The 27839-nt window shown below is 42.9% G+C and overlaps 1 protein-coding gene across 1 annotated transcript in view; it reads left to right on the forward strand.

Moving 5' to 3' along the window:
- LOC124556388 (inhibin beta chain-like) overlaps positions 1 to 27839 on the forward strand; it is a gene marked incomplete at its 5' end in the record, with an annotated part of 316914 nt that overhangs the window by 284437 nt on the left and 4638 nt on the right. The window lies entirely within an intron of this gene.

Below are 27839 nucleotides of genomic sequence, written 5' to 3' on the forward strand. Positions count from 1 at the left end.
CACTACTGGCCATTAAAATTGCTACACCAAGAAGAAATGCAGATGATAAACGGGTATTCATTGCACAAATATATTATACTAGAACTGACATGTGATTACATTTTCAAGCAATTTGGGAGCATAGATCCTGAGAAATCAGTACCCAGAACAACCACCTCTGGCCGTAATAACGGCCTTGATACGCCTGGGCATTGAGTCAAACAGAGCTTGGATGGTCTGTACAGGTGCAGCTGCCCATGCAGCTTCAACACGATACCACAGTTCATCAAGAGTAGTGACTGGCGTATTGTGACGAGCAAGTTGCACGGCCACCATTGACCAGACGTTTTCAGTTGGTGAGAGATCTGGGGAATGTGCTGGCCAGGGCAGCAGTCGAACATTTTCTGCATCCAGAAAGGCCCGTACAGGACCTGCAACATGCGGTCGTGCGTTATCCTGCTGAAATGTAGGGTTTCGCAGTGACGGAATGAAGGGAAGAGCCACGGGTCGTAATACATGTGAAATGTAACGTCCACTGTTCAAAGTGCCGTCAATGCGAACAATGAGTGACCGAGACGTGTAACCAATGGCACCCCATACCATCACGCCGGGTGTTATGCCAGTATGGCGATGACGAATACATGTTTCCAATGTGCGTTCACCACGATGTCCTCAAACACGGATACGATCCTCATGACGCTGTAAACAGAATCTAGATTTATCCGAAAAAATGACATTTTGCCATTCGTGCACCCAGGTTCGTCGTTGAGTACACCATCGCAGGCGCTCCTGTATGTGATGCAGCGTCAAGGGTAACCGCAGCCATGGTCTCAGAGCTAATAGTCCATGTTGCTGCAAACGTCGTCGAACTGTTCGTGCAGATGGTTGTTGTCTTGCAAACGTCCCCATCTGTTGACACAGGGATCGAGACGTGGCTGCACGATCCGTTACAGCCATGAGGATAAGATGCCTGTCATCTCGACTGCTAGTGATACGAGGCCGTTGGGATGCAGCACGGCGTTCCGTATTACCGACCTTCATCAAAGTCGGAAACGTGATGGTACGCATTTCTCCTCCTTGCACGAGGCATCACAACAACGTTTCACCAGGCAACGCCGGTCAACTGCTGTTTGTGTATGAGAAATCGGTTAGAAACTTTCCTCCTGTCAGCACGTTGTAGGTGTCACCACCGGCGCCAACCTTGTGTGAATGCTCTGAAAAGCTAATCATTTGCATATCACAGCATCTTCTTCCTGTCGGTTAAATTTCGCGTCTGTAGCACGTCATATTCGTGGTGTAGCAATTTTAATGGCCACTAGTGTATTTACAGGTACACTGTGATTCATTGATCTTTTTTCTGACATGCTAGTGAATACATTGTACGCACTGCACTTCATTACAGAACGTGTCTGTGGTACCATAGGGGCATGTTCAAGACCCATTTTCTTAGCCCGCACGAGCCGCTACTACGCCTTTTCATAGAATTTTTCCTCAATTGTTATAATTAACCGACTCAAGAATTGATTATAGTTTAGTTTTTGTTTTTCAATCTTTCCATTCACCGGTACCACCCACTGACAGCACTGTCACATCTTCTATTGTACAGGGTGTCCCAAAAGGTAAGTTATAATTTCAGTGTCGTAAGACTCGACCTTAATTAACTTTGAGAAAAAAAGTTTGGCTGATGCACCAACTCAACAACATTTTTTTCTGTTAGATAATGATTAACTGTTTTACGTTTACAAGTGACGTGAGCAACATAACTGAAAAAAGTCTTTTTTGTTGTTGAACGGTGGCTGTAACACAACAAATGAATCAAAAAATTGATTCTGTACAGGGAAAGACACAGTGAATGGCTTGGTTTATTGGTAAGAAGTCAGACACCCAAGTTCAGAGGAACAGATAAAAACGCTCTCAGAGTATCCGGTGCATTGTCATACCAGGGATTCCCAGTTCTTTTGATGCCTTACGAACAGACTTCCGTGGTGAACGCTGGAAAACCTGTCGAATTATCTGCGTATCTTCGTCACTTCTCTTTGCCCTGCCTATGTGGTGCCTCAGATTCTCACTTCCTGTTTCCATGAAGCTCCTGTGCCATTTTCTTTTTGTTGCCTGAGAGGATGGTGGTTTCCCGTATTCCGTTTGGAAATTTCTCTGAACCTGGGTATCTGACTTCGTTTCAACAAACCAAGAAACGAGCCGTGCATTTTCCTGTGCAGACTCCATTTTTCGATTCATTTATGGTGCTCCATCCACCTTAAAACAATAAAGAAAAAATGTTTCTTCGTTATGTTGCCCTTGTTACCTGGAAAGCTAAACATTTATTCATTATCTTACATAAAAAATCTTTTTGAATTGGTACATCGGACACACTTTACTTTTATTTCTCTAACAAGCGGGGACAGGGTGGTTGTTCTTGTTGGGCATGGCTGAAAAACGAAAATAGCTGTCGTCTAATTTACGAATCGTCACAGCTTTGTGCTGACTTGTCTTTTGCGGTACCATGAAAAATGTAAATCATAATAGGTAGACAAAAATTGAACATCCACTCTTTCAGTACACAATTCGAGTGTCATAACGACAATGTCATCTGGCCCTGTCGATTTGATAGAAATCGTAAGAAAATACCCCTCGGCTTTGCAGTCATTGAAAACTTACTTGAGCAGAATGGGACAACAGCTTTACTTTTCTAACGTTATACTGGGCTGCACCTCTTCACCCCAAAATGGTAATGGTGTTATTGTCCCCTTGACCTACATCTACATCTATACTTGGCAAACCACCTTCGTTGTATGTCGCAGTGTAACACTATCATTTCCACTGTGCCTTGTTCTATGCTCTGTAAGAGTTAGAACGCCTCTGATGTTACTGTCATGGACATTTCGCGATATGTGGGAGGAAGTGTCACGCTGCTTCACACTTCCTCCAACGTACGCTCGCAAAATTGTAACAGTAGATCTCTGAGTTAACGTGCATTGCCTGTCTTGCAGTGACTACCATTGGAGTCGGATGAACATCTTCTTCACTCCCTCGTGCTCATTAAACGAACCCTGATGAAACCTGGTGATGTTCTTCGGATTGTACATATCGCCGCTACTAACCCAACATAACAAGGACCCCAGTCTGATGAGCAGAATGTAAGAATCGGCCGAACGATGGTTTTGTAAACGACCTCCTTCGTGGATGAAACGTATTTCCTTAGGATTTCTCGAAGGAATTTCAGTCTGGCAGTTTTTCCTAGTTATGTCGTCGTTTCAATTTAAATAGCTCCGGATATACACAACTCGTTATGTAATTCCAACGACAATTTCTAGTGAACAATCGTCAGATTGTGTAATCAAATAATAAGAAGAGTTTCCGACTGTTTACGGGCACTGAGTCACATCAGTTTAGGGCGAGAATCAGCTGGTAGCCGCCGCAACAACAATTAATTCTCTGCAGTCTTCCTACAATGCGCTACGGTTTCCTGGCGTTGTGAATTCCTATAAACACAGTATCATTTGCGAACGCCCGCATTAACACACACATACGCACGTACACACACACACACACACATATACATACACACACACACACACACACACACACACACACACAGCCGGCCGGTGTGACCGAGCGCTTCTAGGCGCTTCAGTCTGGAACCGCGCGATCGCTAAGGTCACAAGTTCGAATCCTGCCTCGGGCATGGATGTGTGTGTTGTCCTTAGGTTAGTTAGGTTTAAGTAGTTCTAAGTTATAGAGGACTGATGACCTCAGATGTTAAGTCCCATAGTGCTCAGAGCCATTTGAACCATTTTGAACACACACACACACACACACACACACACACACACACACACAATTATACATAGAGGGCGACCAAAAAGCTTTCGTTCGAATGCCATAGGGTCCAGAATCAGTATGCCAATCAGGCAAAATCGCCGTGAGCATTGAAGGCAATCGTCCGAATTATGCACCAGGTTGAACATTCCCGTTTCGCACCCAAGATGGCTGCCAAGCCGGTAACACCGTGACGTGGCTCCGCACCTCGATGCAGTTTTCTTAGGTTAAAACTGAGCAGGAACAGTTGGTGTTTACGTTCGCATGTGCCGGGAGTGTTTTTTCACACAGTGTGTTTATTAAACTTTCTGGCAGTTTAAAACTGTGTGCCGGATCGAGACTCGAACTCCGGGCCTTTGCCTTTCACGGGCAAGTGATCTACTAACAGAGCAACCCAAGCACGACTCACGACCCGCCCTCACAGCTTCAATTCCGCCAGTACCTCGTCTCCTACCTTCCAAACTTTACAGAAGCTCTCCTGCGAAACTTGCGGAACTGGCACTCCTGGAAGAACGGACGTTGCGGTCCCGAGTTCGAGTCTCGGTCCGGCACACAGTTTTAATCTTCCAGGAAGTTTCATAGCAGTGCACACTCCACTGCAGAGTGAAAAGTTCATTCAGTATGTTAATTGCTTACTCGTTAGGTATTGTGATTTACATACGGAGAGTGAATAAAGTTTTGTGGTTATTCATACGTCGGGGCGCTTGTACACCGAGGGAGCGGAGGGCTCGCCGCCCTTCCGCCAGCCCTGCGCTTGTCGGTCTCTCGCATCAGCCAGTCGGTTCTCACGCGTCAGCACGCCGCGCCACGCCTTGCCTCGCAGCAATGCACCGATTTCGCCGTGAACGGCAACGGCAACCGACGCGTCAGCAGCCTTCAGCTGTTCTTGTTCGCCTCGCGCATCTAGACAGGTGTCTCAGCGAGCGAAACCAAACGATGGCCTTGCAGACAGCATACCTCCGTACTACTACTGCTGCTGTTGCTAATAAACATTGTTGTGGGAGGCGAGTGGACCTTAGAAGCCTGTTTAGACTCATAGAAGACTTATGTCAACACAAAGGCGACGCTAACTCTCAACAATTCGCACACTGAAAAACCTAAGCCGTGTGTGTCGCATTTCTTTGACTTTGCCGGCTCCGTCTCCACGTTTAAGCGTAGACACGAAAAATTCAGTGGCCCGAGCTGGCAGCAGCCGCAGCAAGTCCCATCAGTGGTAGCGCCACATCGTCAAGGGGTGAAAATAACGCATGTAATACTGGTGTAGAGAGGCGAAGTAATTCTGCGGATATGACACTTGGATGCGACAACAGCAGACAAGATCGCTGTAATTGATGACATATTGCCTGAATTTGTAAGCGAACTAAGACAGAAGAGGGCAACCACTGCAATCTCAGCCAATGTACGAAATAAAATATGGGCGTTTGCTCTTACACGGTGTAAACTAGTAGACCAAAACGAACAACTTCGTAAAGAGGCTCACAGAGTGCGGAAAGAACTGGCCGTTGCCAATGCCCCAGATTCGCAGCACAAATCCAGCGCCTGGAGGAAGAAACAACAGACCTTAAAGAAGAGAATCAAAGACTTGAAATAGAAAACAAGCCCGTTCCACTATCTTTTGCGGCAGTCACTGCAGACGGCATAACACATAAACCAATAAGGAAGGTTGAAAAACACATTGAACAAGCTAAAGACAAACAGAAAGTGTACTTTTGTTTAAATCAGCAAATAATCACGACGTAAAGGCTGTAAGAGAAACCCTAACAATGACTATCAACCCTAGACAAGATAAGATCAAAATCGAGGCCATTAGGTCGACAGTCCGCAGCTCGTGGTCGTGCGGTAGCGTTCTCGCTTCCCGCGCCCGGGTTCCCGAGTTCGATTCCCGGCGGGGTCAGGGATTTTCTCTGCCTCGTGATGACTGGGTGTTGTGTGATGTCCTTAGGTTAGTTAGGTTTAAGTAGTTCTAAGTTCTAGGGGACTGATGACCATAGATGTTAAGTTTCATAGCGCTCAGAGCCATTTGAACCATTTGAACCATTAGGTCGACAGCAAATACAGTGATTCTGGAAGTAGAGACATAAGAGGATGGAAAAAAATCATGAGAAAACTGCACAGCTAAAGAATAACAAATGTGAGGAGCTCCGAACACTTAGACTACTTCTGGCTGTCTATCAGACACCTGCTACATTAACACTTAAGGACTTCCTACAAGAACTTTACGAGATCAACTTGAGCAAAAATATTTCAGAGGAAGAATTTAAGGAAGAAGTAGCAATACAATTCAAGACAGGACCAAAGGGAAAGCGTCCAGTTAAAAACATAATTTAGGTCTCCCCCAGGGTTCGTCAACTCGTACTCCAAAGAGTCAGGGTCTACATACAGTTCGAAACACTGACCATTAATCCTTTCTGACCTGAATTATATTCTACCACTGAAAATTTTTTTCTTTCAATTTATGTGATCTTTAGGATACAGTGAGTAAGAATTTTAATCGTATTTTTGAAAAATATATTTTGGTGTAAGATTTTTGAAATGACTCCAGTTGAAATCATTGGAACAATGGTGTGACATGTGAGAGCAAAAACATGATTCAAATGGCTCTGGCGCTATGGGACTTAACATCTGAGGCCAGACCCCTAGAACTTAGAACTACTTAAACCTAACTAACCTAAGGACATCACACACATCCATGCCCGAGGCAGGATTCGAACCTGCGACCGTAGCGGTCGCGCGGTCCCAGACTGAAGCGCCTAGAACCGCTTGGCCACTTCGGCTGGCATGTGAGAGCAAAAAAATAAACATTTTTCCTTTTGACAGTTCACGTTTTATTTAAGCAAAACTACGCACATTTTACAAAATACACATTAAATTATGGAAATTTGAATTTTTTGTTACAGCAACATTTTTTTAGTTAATACGTGGCAACAATCAACATATTACATTAAAATCCCTGAAACAGTTTGTATCCTTGTTAAGACAAACTGAGACATTGCATTTCATACACTTCATCCTAGAATAGCTTGTTATCCACAATTTACGTTTTACTTTGTCAGGGAGGTGTTCTGGCCAGTGGCCTATAACATCATAGTGTACATTAGCAACTGGACGATTCGCGTTACCTGTTCTCCTCTTCTTCGTTGGATTTGGACTTGATGAACTGGCTGGACGCCCTCTCTTTTTTGGTTCTGCATTACCCTTCTTCAAAAGACCTTCTGCAATATCACTGACAAAATCAAGTAGTGGTCTGTATTTTACATTTTTTGCCCACAATGTCTTCTGTACAACAGACCGCCTTAACACATGTCATGTTGACAAGATGAAATATTATTCTGAGGTAGAACCGATGCCCCTTGAAATTTGTTCCCTAGAGTTGTACTAGCATGTCATGTAGGTCAACACCCCACATAAAAGTGTTGTACTCTTTTACTATGGCAGGTCTAGGGGCATTGACGTATTGCTTAGCAGCAACTGACCATCGTCTTACATCTTCAAGGGACTCTTGACTTTTATATGAAGAAATAAGGTGGATTCCCTTATTGTCAAACCATTTTAGCAACATGATGTTCTCATTTGTCTCTAATCTGTAATCATTAGACCCTTGACCAGTTTGTTTCAAAGAACAATCTGTTTGCAAAGAGCACTCTGCCAGTCGATTCTTTGACAGAGTTCCCACCATGTAGATTCCCAGCTTCTTTAGCTCCATAGCCAAATAATAGTAGGCAAACCAATTGTCAACAAATAATTTGTAGTTCTGATGTTTAGACAAATTATCTACAAGCCTCATGATGACATTACCACTCATATCTAAAGGGCCATCTTCCACTTTTGTCCCTTTACCCACATATATTTCAAAATCATACACAAAGCCACTTACTCCAATCCGTGAAAATACTTTCACTCTCCATCGGTGTGACTTGCTCTTCATATATTACAGCATAGATGTATGAGACTTCAGCGAGATCATCATCTCATCTACTGAGTTGTACTCCTCTGGCTCAATTTAAAAAAATATATATTTCTCAGAGGATCGACAAAAGGTCTAATTTTGGACAATTTGCCATAGTCTTTGTGTTCTCTTGGTACCATGTTATCATTATTGTTTAGTGTAAATAAGTCCTCAACTTACAAAATCGATCTCGTGACATAGTTCCTGCTATAGGCTCATAACAGGTAGAAGCAGCCCAGTACATCCTATACTTTGGCATTGGAACAACTCCAGCTAAAATATGGATTCCAAGAAACTGTGACATCTCAATTGTAGAAGTGTCTATGGACTACCCTGTTTTTTCTTGCGTAGAATATAGATTTGTTTGATCTACTAGGTTCTGAATGATGGTGCTATCAATAAATTTTTCAATGTAATTCAGTGGGGTTAATTCTTCATTTGGCGGATCAGTAACTGTGGACTGATAGGCCACATCTACTGGTTCCATATTTTTGTGTAGCCAACGTCTGCTTCTTACCTGACATACATGTAGATCACTTGAATTTTGTACTTCAAGACGTGCAGCGAGGGGAGTCTCATCTAGCTCTTCCCCTTAATTGTCATTCAGTGTGTGAATTCCCATAGGAATATCTAAACAGTCTATATTTACAGTTTCATTAGCAAGATCTTCATCACCAAAAACTCTCTCTTGAACACTAGCTTCCAAATTAGATTCCTGATCTTCTTCAAAGTCAGCATCTTCAAAATCAGATATATCGCCTTCCAAAATTGGGACAATTTCTGCATCTGTCAGTGACCGCGACTTACCTACAAATAAAGCATATAAAATTAGTAATTACATCGTAACTTATAACCTACAAATTGCAATCTAATATCACTAAAAATAACCATTAGCAGTATCTTCTTCAGGTTATATGTAATATTTGTTCTTATAACCCATTTAGAAGTGATAAAAGTGGATAGCAGAAACTAAATATCTGTCTAATCGACAGTAAACAACATCAGCACATGTTAAAGTATGCACATGACAAAAACCTACTGATTCCAAATGGAATCATTGTTTTCTCATTGTGGAAATTGAATATAAGCACATTATTCTCTAATTCTAAAGCAACAGAAAGCGATAAAAGCTAATATTTATAAATGTAATGCATACCTGTTATTATTTTACAAAGTTGCAATTGCATACCGAAACAGGAACGCCATGCGCATGTCAACAAACAACAAAAGATTGAGACCTAACAGTCGATTATTATCGACCAACAAGGTGCTACAATCTGTTGGCAGAAAACAGAACTCCATCTTATGATTCCATCTGGGAACATTTGCTGCGTAATATGTGCTCCACAAACCAGATTATTTGGTGATTCCAATTGGAATCACTCGGTCAGAAATAGTTAAAGAATATGTAGCTGTACCTAAGCGTTGTGACAAGGAGCAGGCTTGCGGCAAATGTGCAAAGCTAGGTTATTTCGAATAAAATCTTGGTCTCCTCTCAATAAAACTCCATCTCCTCTTCTTTGCTCTCGACCTCCTTCCGTTTCACTAAGTTACCATACCAACGGTATGAATAAATGATATAGTTATGTTAAGTGAAATCGACTTGTTTATTATCTTCTGTCCCGTATTTAAACATTAAACTTCTCTCTGCTGACAAATTCCCTAGATTTTTTTAAGTCTAATTCTGTAATACTTCTGTAAGAACACTGTCAATCGGGATCGTTCATGTGTATTGGAGAGGATTTGGACCTCCTAGTTTGCTTTCATTCTCCCGTCTACCACCTCATATAAAGCTTTACCGGAATATTTTTATTTACAGTTTTTCGACACTTTCTCTCCGTATACACTTTGGGTCATCAACATTATATGCAACATTTCACCTGTCGCCTTCTGGTCCTGAGTTCGTACAATAACTCTTCTAAAATGTAGAGCGAAGAGATTCTCTGCGCTTCCGTTATTTTCACTCAGCTGGCAAAACAGATAGCCGTGAGTTCTATATAAACAGCAGATTTACTGAACAATCGCAAAATCATCACAGTATAACTAGCCACCGAGTCCCTACACCATGCATCCACTCACTGTGGCGCCTCCAAAATACCTGTCCTGCTACACGCATCTACTCACTATGGCGTCTCCAACCTACGTCCATGTCCTGAACAAAAAGTCCCAATAAACCTACTGTACGATTTTCGCTGCAAGTTTCCGGAGACATTCAAAATGTTCACTTCTGTGATTTGAAAGACTGCGATTCTAGATACCACTAACACGCCCCGTATTTAATTAGCGTGATTACAGTGGCTATCTATGAGTAATTAATTATTCATTCTTCTAATCATAAGATCGTCGAAGAAATCTTAAACGGCATTACGAAGACCTTGCAGTAGACTCTGTGTTAAAGGCTTTGATTTCCTTTATTTAAACTGTTATTATAAACATTTTGTTAGCTACAAACAGTTTCATATGAAATTACATGCATGCTTCTTTTAGTGTATGCAGTGAATAACGTAATCAAGACCTATGATTCAGTCTCTCTCTTTCTGTTACTGACAGCAAAATATTTAAATTTGTCAAAGGGCTGTATTACGAGATATGAACTTACAACCTTCAATGTGCAACAAAATTAAAGGATCACTCATTCCAAACCCCTTAATTGTCGCCGGCCGGAGTGGCTGAGCGGTTCTAGGCGCTACAGTCTGGAACCGCGCGACCGCTACGGTCGCAGGTTCGAATCCTGCCTCGGGCATGGATGTGTGTGATGTCCTTAGGTTAGTTAGGTTTAAGTAGTTCTAAGTTGTAGGGGACTGATGACCTCAGAAGTTAAATCCCATAGTGCTCAGAGCCATTTGAACCTTAACTGTCTTCCATTAAGAGATGTAAGTTCAAAAGTTTGCTCAAAGCTGCCTACAACCTTCCTCTGTAACGATGCAGAAGTTTGGCAACCTGCGACGTCACTCTCGGGCTTGGCGACGCTTCAAACAGGAAGGTGTCGACACATGCGGAAAGAAGGATACAACTCAGAAGTTCATGTGAGGTGTAAGGTCGAAAACGACAGTTCGAAGTGCGGTGTTCTTGACAACTTTAGACTCTGCTTATACCCTCGGATGTTTCTGCTCTCATCTAAGGACACTGTAGGACAGCATCCGCGTTAAACACGATTGTACCCGTTTGGAGTGCAGCGTGACCACAATTTTTACTCTCGTATACAGGCTGGAACCACTAAGGACGGTTCAGAACAATTCGACGAAATTAGAACGTGATCTGAAGCAGTAAAGTTTGCAACACTTCTATTTTCCGCACTCTTGTGGCGTGAGCATGTGGCAGTGCAACCGTAACAGATCCGTGAATAAAACGGCAAAGGATCCCTCTAAGATCCTCCAGTTTCGCAACATCCTCGGTACCACCCACGCGACTTTATTGAGCACGTTACAAATGTACCTGTCAGAAACTTCGACATTAGTACAGGCTGGCGGCTGTTCTAGCGCCTGAAGCCAGACAAACCGCTCTCAAGGTTGTCGAGGGGGTTGCCAAACCCGTAGGCGCCAGAGCAGCCACCAGGTTGAATTGGTGTCGAAATTTCTGACAGGGAGCCTAGAGCGACCTTTTGCCGTTTTATTCACCCACATTTTAATGTTGCACTCCCCTGTGAATTCTTCACAGGAGGGCTGAAAAAGCATAAGTATTCTTTACTGCTTCGATCGCGCTCAAATTTCGTCGAATGGTTTTGAACGGTCCCTAGCAGTTTCGAGCTGTACCCGAGAATAAAAACTGCGGTCGTACTGCACTCCAAACGGGTACAATCATGTTCAATGGGGAAGTTGCCCCACATTGTCCTTAGATAAAGGTTGAAACGTCCGAGAGTATCAGCAGTGTCAAAAGTTGTCACGAACATCTTCCTGTCGCTCATCGCACTGCGAGCTGTCGTCTTAGTCCGCGAAACGTGTGGCCATCAACGCCTCAGGGAATGAGGTGGTATCATTGACACCCTTTAAACCACCTTATAAGGTCTTTTCGTGTTGATTCTGACCGGCGGTGTGTCTGAAATGTTTTCCTTTGCCACACATATGAGACGGCCGCTGTTACCGAGCGGTTCCAGGCGCTTCAGTCCGGAACCGCGCTGCTGCTACGGTCGCAGGTTCGAATCCTGCCGTGAGCATGGATCTGTGTGATGTCCTTAGGTTAATTAGGTTTAAGTAGTGCTGAGTCTAGTGGACTGATGACCTCAGATGTTAAGTCCTATAGTGCTTAGAGCCATTTGAACCAAACATATGAAAAAACTGCGAGATTTGAACGCCAGGTGTCGTGGTTCTAACCTCCACTGCGGAGGCAGCAAATGAGGGGGTACAATTGTGGGTAGGAGGGGGTCTATCGACCTCCTCATCGTGTGACACATTCACGGTGGAGTTGGTCAGAATGTAGTGAAATGTGGTGTCAGTGTGACATTATTAACCCTAATCTCACATGAACTTTTGAGATGTGGCCTTTTTTTCGCACGTGTCGACACTTTGCTGTCTGAAGAGTCGCCGTATCGAAGGGTGCCGTCGCAGGGCGCCACGCTTTTGCACCATTTTATAGGAAGGTACCTCTGAGCCAAATTTCAAACTTATGCTTCGCAGTAGAAGACATTATGGGGTTTCAAATAAGTCCCTTTAGTTCTGTTGTGCTGTCTATGATATTTTGCAACCAGTAGATGGCATGCCCCTCTTATGTTATCAGTACAGAAATAGAGTAAATGCAGTACAAGCTGCATATACCGTATGAACTTACAATAATAATTGAGATCTGAATGGCGGAATTTGTCTTTGGTTATAGTAGTAGTACTTGAATGATGCTGACTATGATATTGTTCTCGATGAGGTGTATTACATAATTATCAAATAAACAAATAGCTTACAAACATTCTCAGCATTAACAAGTGATAATTTCTTAAATTGGTAGTGAGCTCACTTCCACTCATGGTCGACTATAGTCATATTTTTGAACGAGGTAGACAGTCCCCATTCTTTTGGTGCAATTTACGAGGGGCGTTCAGAAAGTAAGCTCCGATCGGTCGCGAAATGGAAACGACTATGAAAATCCGATAAAGCTTTGCACAGATGTGTTGGGTAGTGTCTCTAGTATAACCCCAGTTAGCATCACGTCGCTCTTCACATTTCTGAGCTCGCAGTGAGTGCGTAAAGATGTCTAGAAAATAGTGTCTGCCGCCAAGTACGAGGGCCTGGTGAGAAATTTCGCCTGAAGCTATGCAGCTAACATTACATAACTGTCGTGCTGTTTCTTCTTCAAGACAATTCTCAGCCGCATTCTGCAGGGGCAATGAAGATGCTCCTGCATCGTTTTCAAATGGAAATGTGAGATTACCCACAATACAGTCCGCAATTGTCTCCCCCTGAGTTTCATCTCTGGTCACATGAACCGCTGTCTTTGAAGACAACATTTTTACACAGACAACGAGGTGTAGGCCAGCGTGGAGAATTGGCGGAAAGCACTGGCGGCTGCCTTCTATGATGAGGCTATTGAAAAGTTGGTACAACGCTATGACAAAAGTCTAAGTCAGAACGGCGACTACGTAGAGAAGTAGCTGAAAGATGTAGCTAATTGTTACAAGTAAAACATTTCTGATGTTCACTGTGGTTTCAATTTGGCAATCAATCGGAGCTTACTTTCTTAACAGGCCTCGTATTTAAGTTACTACTATGGGGTCCAATTATGGACCCATTACTTTATGTGTTAGATACGAGGGTAAGTCAATTATTATCTGCAAAGTAGTTATAAAGTTTTATTGTAATCAAATAGGAAACTTACAAGAACATCATTTTTCGACATAGTCTCCTTGCGTTTCAACGCACTTGGTCCATCGTTGTACAAGCTTCCTGATGCCCTCATAAAAGAAGATTCTCAGTTGAGCTGCGAGCCAGGAATGCACCGCTTCTTTCACTGCTTCGTCCAAGGCAGTTCGACGGCCCCTTCATGCCTGTTTGAGTGGGCCAAACATTAGTCAGAAGAGGGCAAGATCGGTACTATATGGAGGGTGATCCAGTACTTCAAATTTGAGTTCCTGGAGCGATTCAGCAGTGTGAGCAGCAGTCTGCGGACGGGCATTGTCGTGCACAACACAACACCTTTTGATAGCAATCTTCGGCGTTTGCTTCGAATTTCAGTCTTCAGCCTGGCAGTAAGCATCTCACTGTAACGTACACTGTTTATTGTTTTGTCCCTTTCCCCATAATGTTCCAGTACAGCACCTTGTGCCTCCCAAAAAACCGTAAGCATCAGTTTCCCTGCAGACGGTTGGGTCTTGAACTTTTTCTTGCACGGCGAATTTGGATGTTTCCATTCCATACTTTGCCGTTTACTCTCCGGTTCGTATCGATGGATCCACGTTTCATCACCAGTAATGATCCTGTCTAAGAAGTTGTCCCCTTCGTTGCCATAGCGATCCAAATGTTTTTTGCAGATGTCCAAGCGCGTTTGTTTATACAACTGTACAAGTTGTCTTGGGACCCATCTTGCACAAACTTTATGAAACCCAAGTCTGTTGTGGATGATTTCGTAGGCAAATCCGTGACTAATTTGAAGACGATGTGCCACTTCGTCAATAGTTAATCGCTCTCTAAGAGAATCATTTCACGTGAACGCTCAGTGGTTTCTTCATTTGTGGCGGTAAACGGTCGTCCGGCTCCTTCATCGTGCGTAACACTTGTGCGACCATTTCGGAATTCTTCAATCAAAATGGCTCTGAGCACTATGGGACTTAACTTCTGAGGTCATCAGTCCCCTAGACTTAGAACTACTTAAACCTAACTAACCTAAGGACATCACACACATCGATGCCCGAGGCAGGATTCGAACCTGCGACCATAGCGGTCGCGCGGTTCCAGACTGTAGCACCCAGAACCGCTCGGCCATTCTGGTCGGCAATTTTTCAATCCATTCGTTGTGGCCAAACACTGTTCTCGTTCTGTACCGAAAGTCTTCGACGAATTTCGGCCTCTGGTACACCTTCCGACCACAAAAAACAGATCACTGAACATTGCTCTTCTTTGGTGCAAATAGATAGCGGAGCAGACATTATTAACAGCACGGCAGCGATAACGAAACTAATCTAGCAGTTTGAAAATTGCAAAGATATAACAACAAACAAACAAAGCATGCGTCATCAATGTAAAACGACAGTACTACCAAAATAAACAAGAATATAACTAAATTGCGGATAATAATTGACTTATCCTTGTAGTACTGGTTGTTACAGTTAGTTAATTGGTTCCATATAAATTAAAACTGTCATCACCCTGTACCTTAGTCTGAACACCGGTGTGCTTTATTAGATATGGTCTTACGTCTTGTCTTCCTCCGACCTTTGAACTCACTTACGCAGCCAGTTTTAATGGGACCGGCATCATCTGATCAAAGTTATCCGAACACCTATTAGTGGACATTCATATGTGGTGTGCCCGCCTTTCGCCATTATGACGGACTGGACGCTGCTGGAGACACTTTCAATGAGGTGTCTGAATGTCTGTGGAGGAATGGAAGCCCATTATTCTTCAAGAGCCGAAACCAGAGAAGGCAGTGATATCGTGCGCTGGACTCTGGAGCGAAGGCGACGTTTTAACTCATACCAAAGGTGTTATACTGGGTTCAGGTCGGGACTCTCGACAAACCAGTCCATTTCAGGAATGCTATTTTCCAAAAACCATTGTCTTACAGATGCTGCTTTATAACATGGTGCATTGCCGTGCTGATAAAATCAGTCATCGTCTACGAACTATGTTTCTATCATACATAGTACAGAATACTGTAAAATGTTCTCATATCCTACCGCATTTTGCGTTTATCTTTAGTGCAATAAGGGGAGCACATTGTAACAGTGACAAATACCACCATATCCTAACATCACCTCCTCCGTACTTCACAGTTGGCACTACACAAGATGGCAGGTAACGTTCTCCAGGCATTAGCCAAATCCAAAATTTCCTGTCAGATTGCCACTGGGTATAGCGTGATTCATCCCTCCAAATCACTCGTTTCCAGTCTTTCTCTGTTCAGTGGCTTCGCTACCAACTGTATCACTTTGCATTGGTTACAGAAATGTGGTTACGGAAATGTGTGGCTTATGAGGACCTGCTTTTCCATTATACCCTATTAGTTTTAACTTCGTATGCAGAGCCATTGCGCTAGATAGACTGCTGGTTGCTCTTTGGAACTCACAAGTGATTACTTCCACAGATTTCTTGCGATTTTGTGTAACCACTTTCCAATACGCTCAACGGTCTCTGACCGTCAGTAAATGAGGTGTCTCTGACTCTGTTAGCTGTGGTTGTTTCTTCGTGTTCACACTTCACAGAAGCGTCACCAGCAGTCGAACTCACCAGCTTTAGCAGGGTTGAAATGTCTATGGTGCATTTTTATTGAGGTGACATCCAATAACTAGTGACGTTCGAAGTCATAGAGCTCTCCTGACGCACCTACCCTGCTGCTGCTTCTCTATTGATAACACAATACTCTCCGTCCACTCTCATGGTACCTAGTGGTCAATTCCGCATTACATAGCTGTGTCTGTATACTGTGGATCAAATAGTATATAGTTTAACGTGAACCCCTAGCCACGATTTATCTCGGCGTCTTTCACATCAGCATACATTTCCGGATTTGAAAGAAGGGGCAAGTGGCAGATAAAAATCCCAGGACTGACCAAGGATGAAACAGACAAAACATGCAAACGAAATTAAACAACCTACGTTTCAAATGGTTCAAATGGCTCTGAGCACTATGGGACTTAACATCTGTGGTTATCAGTCCCCTAGAACTTAGAACTACTTAAACCTAACTAACCTAAGGACATCACACACATCCATGCCCGAGGCAGGATTCGAATCTGCGACCGTAGCAGTCGCGCGATATCTACGTTTCAGTTCAGGTAAAATAACCTATAATGAGATACGTAAACTAGGATTTAAAAGTTGATAACTGATTTTTTCCTACCCACTACTACACTATTCTGCTAATTCGTAGTCACAACTATACTATGTCTCTGGACACGATATTGAATGACCTCTCAGTAAAGTCAGGCTATGCAATCGAACGTGTACTACTTCGACTCAAAACTGCTCTCATTACTGATAAACTGTTTATCGTGACGTGTTGTGGCACAATTGTTTTCCAACCCTGATCTGCGTCTAACCAAGTTTTATCGAAGTCGCCGGCCGAAGTGGCCGTGCGGTTAAAGGCGCTGCAGTCTGGAACCGCAAGACCGCTACGGTCGCAGGTTCGAATCCTGCCTCGGGCATCGATGTTTGTGATGTCCTTAGGTTAGTTAGGTTTAACTAGTTCTAAGTTCTAGGGGACCAATGACCTCAGCAGTTGAGTCCCATAGTGCTCAGAGCCATTTGAACCATTTTTTATCGAAGTCGAAGAATTCAGTGGCAGTGGACGACCAGTTCCCTGCACTCGTGTACGTACATCTCTGTCAAGGACGCGTGTCAAACCATTTAGCCCCAATACCCAGCAACAATTCTTCACAATGCTCCAGGAGGGATGTAAACAAGTTCCTCCGTCCGTGATCAGAAGTCAGCGGAAAGCCTTAACCGACGATTGTACTGTTGGTCCTAGTGATTGCACAAAGAGGTCATGCACTCTTTTAGTCATGGCTGAGGCCTTTGGAGCGAACATCAAAGGGTGTCAGAAGACTTTTCATATTGATGCCTATGTCGAATTAATAGTAGGTTTCCTGTGTTACCACCATCATCATTATACAGTCCCGCTATCATTTCAAAAGATTATAGTTTGGAAATTGTTAGAGCATTGTGGGTTATTGTAAAACGTTTATCAGCCCTCAAAGTTTTTCTTGTTATGGCAGAACTTCAATGTGCGCCCCATTCGAAGCTCTTAGAAATAAAGGTATTCGAGTTCTGCCAATGTACGGGTCAGCATTACGTCATCAACAGTCTTCATTGCTTCACTGATTTGTGCAGGAAGGGTAGCGATGTCATTGACTGGTGTTGTGTACACGCCATCCTTGACGTAACCTCACAAAACGAAGTCTAAATGCGTGACATAGGGAGAGCGAGGGGGCCGTGCCATCGGGCCACTGCGACCCACTCGTCTGTCAGGAAATGTGTCATTTAATACGTCTCGCACGTTCAAATTCCAGTGTGAGGGTACACCATCGCGCTGAAAGGTGATGGACGGCTGCACCTCTTCGATCTGTGGTAGCAGGAACTGTTCGAGGATGTCCAGGTAAACAGTTCTCGTTATGGTTTTCTCTTCAAACAAAAGTACACCCTACCGTGCATTAGATCATACCAAACATTAAGCTTTGGGCTATCATAGATGTTTTCAGGTGTGTTGAATTGATTTTAGGTGCCCCAAATCTTAATCTCGTGGCGATTCACATGTCCACAATTGTGGATCTTTACTTCAGCTGGAAACAGGTACTTTTTAGGCAGTCATTGTCACCATCTAGGGGGGGGATACGCGAATGCATACCGCAGAGGTCGAACGTTTGGTTGTAATGCTTGGACCATCATCACTTTCTACGAAAATAGGGATAACAGCTCATGTAGCTATTTATGGATAGCTGATCCTGCTTACTACAATTAGCGTGATCCACGATAAACTTACTCACGAGGACTGTGTTGAAATTAAGCTCACTAGCAATGCGTGTTTGATAAACAGGTAGACGTCTACTTTGAACAACGTCTTTGACATTGCCTGTTTCTTTAAAGTTTTTGAACCACCTCATTATTTTTGCTTTTCCTGTTCATGCCCTTTCATACTGACGTCGTTAATTCCACAGTACCATTTTCACCGGTTAGGATTCGGTGTAACAGATGACATATTGAGCCTCCTCCTGGCCTGTCGCCATTTTGATGCACTCCAAGTCAAATCTGCAACAAAGAAAAAGGAGTAAAATTTTTTGGGAGGTGATAAATGTCTCTAACATTTCCCAAGTTATGATTTTTCTTAATGATAGCCGGTCTTTGTGGACACCCCGTACAGAACTTCCGTGTCTCCCAGAGAGACAGAGAGAGAGCGAGAGAGAGAGAGAGGAAGAGAGAGAGAGGGAGAAAGAGGGAGAGAGAGGGGGGGGGGGAGAGGAGGAGGGGGAGAGACAGACAAAAATCTAAGTCGACTACCGATATGATTCCCTTATATGAACGCATGGTGCCTGTTCTTTGGGACTTGTCCCAAGGAACAGACACCACACATTCATATAACTGATCGCCTTAATGGGTAATGAATCCACCACCTTCAGTGCGGATGTACAGTTACGTTAGACCTCCTGAGTGAGTCTCAAAGTAGCTGGCAACCGAGCGAGGTGACGCAATGGTTAACACCCTGGACTCGCATTTGGGAGGACAACAGTTCAATACCTCGTCCGGCCATTTAGGTTTTACGTGATTTCCCTAAATCACTTCAGGCAAATGCCGGGATGGTTCCTTTAAAAGGGCGCGGCCGATTTCCTTCCCCATCCTCCCCTCATCCGATGGGAAGGATGACTTCGCTGTTTGGTCCCCTCCCTCAAATCAACCAACCAACCATGGACGGGGCTGCGGATAAGAGGCTCTAGGTGGTAATGTGAGTCGGCACGCATTTGCACTCGTCGCCGGCGATTCCGCATAAATTCTCGTTGCAGCCTTTCCCAGCCAATCCACTTTGAATTTACATGACATGATTCCCATTGCTTTTCTCTTGCACAAAAGTTTTTCTGGCTAAGAATTTATTAGTGCCCATTCAGCACGTTTTATATTCTGCATTTTGTATTACAGCACTTTGTTTCCGTAATTCTGATTTTAAATCTGAAGAGCGCATTGCAGTTTCGACGTCAGTTCGTTCTAAAATCCACGAGACAAAAATTCTGCTATTTGTTTCTTTTACTACACACAGCTTTCATCTACAGAATTAACAGAAAATTTTAAAAAAGGCTGGCCAGTCTCGTGCGGTATGATCTACGCTTTGAGAACAGATGACACTAATTGTATCTGGCAGACCGCTTGAATATGCACGTGCAACTGCATGGTTGTCTAACTTCAATGCTAATTCACTCGGAAACGGAGCAACGTATCGAATCTTTCTCTTAACAGCTATTTCTCAGCACAACTTATCTTGCAACACCTTTACAAGCTTCTCACAAGGGAACCTCCCCCATCGCACCCCCATTAGATTTAGTTATAAGTTGGCACAGTGGATAGGCCTTGAAAAACTGAACACAGATCAGTCGAGAAAACAGGAAGAAGTTGTGTGGGACTATGAAAAAAATAAACAAAATATACAAACTGAGTAGTCCCTGTGCAAGATAAGCAACATCAAGGCCAATACGAGCTTAGGAGCGCCGTGGTCCCGTGGTTAGCGTGAGCACCTGCGGAGCGAGAGATCCTTGATTCAAGTCTTCCCTCGGGTGAAAAACTTACTTTCTTTATTTTCGCAAAGTTATGATCTCTCCGTTCGTTCATTGACGTCTCTGTTCACTGTAATCAGTTTAGTGTCTGTGTTTTGCGACCGCACCGCAAAAACGTGCGATTAGTAGACGAAAGGACGTGCCTCTCCAATGGTAACCGAAAACATTTGATCGCAAGGTCATAGGTTAACCGATTCCTCCACAGGAAAACACGTCTGATATATTCTATACGACACTGGCGACGGCATGTGCGTCACATGACAGGAATATGTTGTCGACCCACCTAATTTGTACACTTGGCGAATGGGCAAAAAGATTCTTCTACCTTGCCGATTTAGGTTTTCTTGTGGATGTGATAATCACTCCCACAAAAGTGATGAAAACATAAGAGTTTGTCATATAAACTGCAACAAATGAATGCAACAGTTTCACAGTCGCACAGTTTTCCCTGCGCTCTATCAAAACATATGTTTTTAACGTTTTCAAATTTTTCCGTGTGTAGACCGTCATATCCTGCATATGTCCAAGCAAATCTGAACATGTCCTGGAATTTTGGAGAACGAAGTTGATTATGTGTGAGTGCCTGAACTTTGATAATTGTCTGGAAATAAAAAATTAAAACTTTTCACTCGAGAGAAGACTTGAACCAAGGACCTCTCACTCCGCAGCTGCTCACGCTAACCACAGAATTGTCTGAAAATAAAAAATTAAAACTTTTCACTCGATAGAAAACTTGAACCTAGGAACTCTCACTCCGTAGTGCTCACGCTAACCACATGACCACGGCGCTCCTAAGCTCGTACACTCCTTGATGTCGCCCATCTTGCGCATGGACTACTCAGTTTCTATTTTTTGCTTATTGTTTCATAGTTCCACACAACTTCTTCCTGTTTTTTCGATTGATCTGTGTTCAGTTTTTCAAGGCCTATCCACTGTGCCAACTTATAACTAAATCTGAGGGGGGTGCGATGGGGAGGTTCCCTTGTCGGACAGTTTCTGACCATCCTGTGGGAGTATACAGGTGCGTACAGACAAGCTTCTGGAACTTTTCGGAAGTGGATTTCGTACTCTGTATTCGAAGAGACGGCGTAGGCGCATTTCAAACAATGGTGTACTCGTATTGTTAAAATTATAGAGTTATTGATTCACCGCACCACCTAGGGGTAACAATAACGAGAAACTTAAATTAGAACCACCACATGGGAAAGTTTGTGTGGAAGGCGAATCAAAGTCTGCATTTTATTGGCAGAACACTTAGTAGATTCAAAAGATCTGCTAAAGAGGCCGCCTACACTACGCTTGTCTATTCTCTTCTGGAGTATTCCTGAGCAGTGTGAGATCCTTACATAGAATAGGAAGGGGTTAAAATGATAGCGATACACCATATGCCATTCACGCCGCCCTACACGCTTGCTTCTAGAGCTCTGATGTAGATGCAAATGTCGACAGTCGCCAAGTGTTAATAGTGGATGGTTTGGTTCTATACAATTCAGCACTGGTTTCCGGATGCCAGGCACATGTCATACAGTAGCCTCTGCTGTATTTCATCCTCGGTGTTGGGTGTTGTAAGTCTTCGTGATCAGTAAGATCTAGAATAATCTAGCTTGCCCTATTCCTTCCTTGTGTCCAACACTGGCTCACTTTAAAATAATTCCCACTTTTAAAACTACTTCTGCTGTCTGACCTAAGAGCCATTTAACTTTCTGCACAATCGTTAGTAACGCCATTACAACTGGTAATTCCATCATCTGATCCCATCAATAAATAACACTAATGGGGTTCTAGCTGTTGCAGATCATGGAAATTCTAGTCATTTACATATCCTTCAAAACTGAATGATAAAAAGCTACCAGTCTGCTGAAACATTACCATCGTAAAAATTAATATTCCTACTAAGTACATTCCACCTTACTGGGTAAATGTGCTCCCCCCCCCCCCCTCCCCCTCCCACTCCGCGTAAACATATACAATTTTTTGACTCATACAAGCAGATATAAAAAACGAACCATTACTGAAAGCTGTTACTTATACGAACTACGCTAATGACAAACAATGCGCACATGAAATTAAGTATATCATAGTAGTAAATGGATTAAAGATTGTAAGTAAAACCAAATCAGTATGTTAACGTTTATTGCAGCTATTCTATATTGGTTTTAGTATGACGTGTGATACACAACAGATTTTATTCACTCGTCACAAAATATTCATTATTCATAAATTAGTATTTAGAAGTGAAAGAAAAGAGCTATGACTAAAAGCTGAGAAATTATTCCTTTCCAGGAGCTGTGTTCTGATTGTAATTTCACTTCGCTATGAGAAAATCATTCATTGTGTCAATTAAGTCAGATTTAGTAGCTGTGTCGTATTGTCTCGACAAGACAGCTTAATTTGACAGTCTACTTTCACCCATACTCGACCATAAGTCGTTTATAGTCGTCCTTAATTTGTTGGAACAGTGATCACAAGATTATGCAGTCTCTGGTATTGTCATACATACATGAAATGTATTCGTAGTTACGAGTACGAACAACCATTAGTTATATAAGGGAACGACGGCAATGAAAATTTGTGTCGGATCGGAAGTCGAACCTGGACTTCCCGCTTTAGGTGAGTGGCCGCCTTAACCGCTTTGGCTATCAGTGCCAGACCCAAACTTCCATATGTCATCGTTCCTGCGTCACAGCATGTACTCGTACACAAATTATGTATTTCCCGTACAGGAGAGGACAACTTTATTGAAAGTCGCTGCCTGATAAAGTTGTCTTCTCCTATACGGGAAATACATAATTTGTGTAATTATGTTGTCATTATGTGAAATGTATGTTGGCGGCAGTAGAATCGTCCTGCAGACAGCTTCAAATGCTGGTTTCCTAAATTTTCTCAATGACGTTCCTCGGAAATAACATCGTCTTCCCTCCAGGGATTCCTATTTGTGTTCCTGTAACACTTGCGTCCCTTGCCAAACTTACCGGTGACAAATGTGGCAGCCCACCTCTGTAAGAAATGGGGTGTTAAAAGTGTTTGTTAGCAATATTGGCTGTTTACTGTATCAGTAGTCTTTCATTTATTTTCACTTCATTTCATTAAACTAACATTTATATTGCTGTTCACATATTAATTATACCTATGTACACATAATTAAAATATCCTTGAATACCTGCTAGAACATGTGGTTCCAGCCTGAGGAATCATTCTCTCAATACAGTTTATTTGTCAACAAGAAATGCAGTGTCATTTCCTGTATGCTGGATTGAAAGAGAAGCTATTATTCCATTGTGTAGATTTTTTAAAGTGCATGGTGGCCATAAATAGTCTGAAAATATTGTAAGGGTGTTGCAGGGTAAGTAGTGCTGATAAACAATTGTTGAGAAAAAAATTCTATACGTTGCGCCGTTTCCAAGTTAATCAGCACTGAAGTTAGCCAATCAGGCCGTTCCCGCCCAAATTCAAGCTACCCGCCAGAGACGGTGTCCCCATATGTGCTCCTTCCTTTGATTTTCCAAAACTGAACAAGAGAGCGATACAAAAATTGGACATGGGACGATAGTAAGGATCGAAAGCGAGTCAAAGGCTGACCAGTCTCGTGCGCAATCATCTATAACATGAGTACAATGGACACTAATTGTGTAAGAGGCGTTCAAAAAGAAACGAGCCGGAGTCTGGAATGCGCAAACCGGTGACAGGAGGGTAACATCGTGGCGTGTGTACGAGGTGTGGTTCCAGCCAGAGTGTGGAAGTTCACAGCCCGTCGCTAGAGGGCACACGTGCACGTCACGTGACTATAGAGAGCTAGCAGCAGCAGCATGCATCAATCCTCCAACGCTGCCAGTCGCATTGCAAACAGCGACTTGGAGGCGTCAACAGACGAGCAAAGAGGTGTTGTTCGTTTTCTGACAGCGGAAGGAGTAGGAGGAACCGACATTCATCGACGAATGTCACAACTGTACGGCGAACACTGCATGTCCCTTGCCAGGATCAAGGCGTGGCACAAGCGCTTCAGGGAAGGACGGGTCTCAGCTGATGATGCACAATCTGGAGCATCACACTGCATTACCGATGACATCGTCCAGCTGGTGGATGCACTCATTACCCAGGACGGCCGAGTGACAGTGAAAACCATAGCCGCCATGGTCGGATTGAGCATCGAAAGTGTTCACACGATCATGGAGGATCGACTGCACATGCGCAAAGTGTGTGCCCAATGGGTGTCCCACAGTCTTCAACCACACCAGGAAGCATGTCGAATGGCCCACTGTCTTGCTCATCTGCAGTACTATGCTCGGGAAGGGAATGTGTTCAAATGGCTCCAAGCACTATGGAACTTAACATCTGAGGTCATCAGTCCCCTAGACTTAGAACTACTTAAACCTAACTAACCTAAGGACATCACACACATCCATGCCCGAGGCAGGATTCGAACTTGCGACCGCAGCAGCAGCGCGGTTCCGGACTGAAGCGCCTAGAACCGCTCGGCCACATCTGCCGCCAAGGGAACGTGTTCCTGGCACAAGTGGTGGCTGGAGATGAGTCATGGTATCATCACTTTGAACCAGAATCAAAACAACAAAGTCTCCAGTGGAAGCATCCAGGGTCACCACCACCAAAAAAAGCCAAGGCCATCTACACGAGTGCAGGAAATGTTATAGCGACGTTCTTCTTTGACCAATATAACCCTGGCCGGCCGGGGTGGCCGAGCGGTTCTAGGCGCTTCAGTTTGGAACCGTGCGACCGCTACGGTCGCAGGTTCGAATCCTGCCTTGGGCATGGATGTGTGTGATGTGTTTAGGTTAGTTAGGTTTAAGTAGTTCTAAGTTCTAGGGGACTGATGACCTCATAAGTCCCATAGTGCTCAGAGCCATTTGAACCATTTTGAACCAAGATAACCCCGTTCTGGTTCAATTCATGCAGCACGGGACAACAGCAAATACTCAGAATTACTCGAAAACCTTGGCCACCCTTCACCAAGCGATCAAATCAAAACAACCAGACACTCTCATTCGTGGGGTCATTTGCGAATCCTCATACGGCCAACACGGTAGCGACACTCCTGCAGAAATTAAAATGGGAGGTTCTCGGGCACCCTCCGTACAGCCCGGACCTCTCTCCCTGTGATTACGCGATTTTTGGTCCCCTTAAAAAGGCTCTGAGGGGCAAACGATTCACCTCGGACGATGACGTGCAGCTGCACGTGCGGAACTGGTTAACATCGCAGCCCCGGGAAGTTTATGAGACAGTCATTCACCACCTTATGCCACAGTGGGACAAGTTGCTCAACAGCCAGGGTCAATACTTCTAACATACAGGTACTGGTTTCTGTAATTATGCCTCCGACTCGTTTCTTTTTTGAATGTCCGTATATCTGGTGGGCCTGTTTAATTTGCATGTACAACAATCTCACTGGTTAACTTCAACGCTAATTAACTCGGAAATGGCGCAATGTGTCGATTTTTTTTCTTAACAGTTATTTCTCAGCACAACCCACCCTGCAACACCATTACAAGATTTTCAGGCTGCTGCTGACCACCAGTCTTTGAGTTCATTGAAACAAGAAAAAGAGTATATTTCACTAAAATTAACTTCATTGGTCACAAGTTAAGGACGTGATGATACACAAATTATAATCGTTACTGAACTGTATAAGGCTTCTGACTGACACTGCGGTATGGCACGATGATCCCATATGTTGCAGTTGCAGCCCCTAATTTCACATTATAGGATAAAAAATGGCTGCATATGTCCTGTGGTGTTGCCCTGCACATCGTTTAGTTGCTTGTGGCCCTGTTGAACAAATAGCTGATCAGTTTTTCCAGACACCTCCAACGAGTGAAATGTCTGGAAATCATTCAGGCTAAGGAAGCAATGATTTCGGTCACTGATTGATTTTACATATTAGCAGATGTTAAGTAAGCCCAAAACGTTTTAGGCGTTTTCGCGAACTCTGCTGATAAGACCTTGCTCTCAACCTCATTGAATGATTGATGCGCTGCTGTCATTATGCTCCTTTTGACTTCGTTCAGTTTCTGTTTATGAGCAACGATTCCGTTTGGTTCGAATCTGGAATGCATATCCTTCTCCTTGTGTAGTAACTTTCTGATATTGTTAATGAACTATTGTACATCTTTCCCATCTGTATCTATTGTCTGTAGCACAAGGTTATGTAGTATGTGGCAAACAGTATGTATATATTTGTAACACAATCTCTTCCTCAAAGCTGAAAGTTTGCTGTTGTCTGCTTCTGATAATTTACTTGTCACATATGATACGAAGCAGTATCTTTCTTAGCATTTTCTTCAACACCAGTGATCAACGATGCTACAATACCTGATTACTATCTATACATTCACTGAATCAAAAAATTTTCACCAATTTATTGTCAGCAGATCCAAATTTCCCTTACACTTGAATTGTCTCCTACAGTTCTCAATGTAATACTCGGAAAATACGTTTAGTATAATGTCACAAGAGCTTATGATTTCTACTCTGAAGTTAGACGCTGTAACATTTTACTGTGGAAATAACTTAAAATTCTCCATTAGCTTCTTAAAATGATTTACCTATGTGTATTTATATGTATTAGGTCGTCAAACGTTGTTTTTCTGCTCTCAGTTAGCCTATAAAACTGTATTTTGTAGTTATTCGTATATTTAGATATTTAAGGATGCTATGGAGCACAACATTTATCACAATCACCCCTTTAATACCCTTTAATATGCTTATCACCATACAATCAATAGCAATAAAGCACAGAAGAAACTTCGCGACATCGAAGAAACCAGATGCACAAGTGAATCACTATTTTATTTATTTAGCCTGTTCATTCATTCGCTGTATTGTGTGCTAAATGATATTGTACTGACTTAAATCTGTGCTTAAAAAGCAAAATATTCGTGTCTATATGTACATATGCTAAAGTTCACTTACTGAATGGAAATAGTGATACTGAAGTTAAACTCTAATAGATCTTTCTAGTGTCTTTAAATTTAATTTATCAGTACATTTTAAATACTATAACGTGACTACTTGTTGAATAGTTTTATTCCCATAAGCATGTACCTATCCGACAAAAACATGTATTTGTTGGGATTACACGTAAGTTTCCTTTTAATCTTCTATTACGATGTTGTATGTCATAATTTTTTCTCATATTACAAACACTGCCAAATAATATTTTTTAAGAACAATAGTGTGTCCTATAATCTATAGCCATGGTAATGGTGTCATTACCAGTAATTCATATAGTAGTTTACATGACTGTCCAGCTCTGCGCCCTATAATAACCGTAATTACTTTCTTCTCGATTCTGAAGGCCCCCTGATCTGCTGGGGAATTTCATCAGAATATGAGACCATATTTCAGATGAGCATTAAGATATGCATCGTAAACACGCAATAATGAATGATCATTTATTCAGCCTTTCGGGGCACTTAAAAGGTTACAGTCTGTAATCATCCTGGAACTGATGTACTCAATATGTTTGCACTGCTTAAGGTCACTTCATATACAGATACTAAGAAACGTTTTGCCTCTTTATTTACAATGACTTCAGGTTTAAGCAAGATGTTATTTCAGCAGCTATAGAAATTTATTGATACTGTTTTCCTGTAGTTTATTATGATGTAGTTTATTGTTGACCATTAACTGAGCTGAATTATAACACTCATTCCATGATGGAAATCTTCGTTTTTGCTGCTTTTA

Source organism: Schistocerca americana, chromosome X (genome assembly GCF_021461395.2).
Source record: "Schistocerca americana isolate TAMUIC-IGC-003095 chromosome X, iqSchAmer2.1, whole genome shotgun sequence".
Taxonomy (NCBI): Eukaryota; Metazoa; Arthropoda; class Insecta; order Orthoptera; family Acrididae; genus Schistocerca; species Schistocerca americana.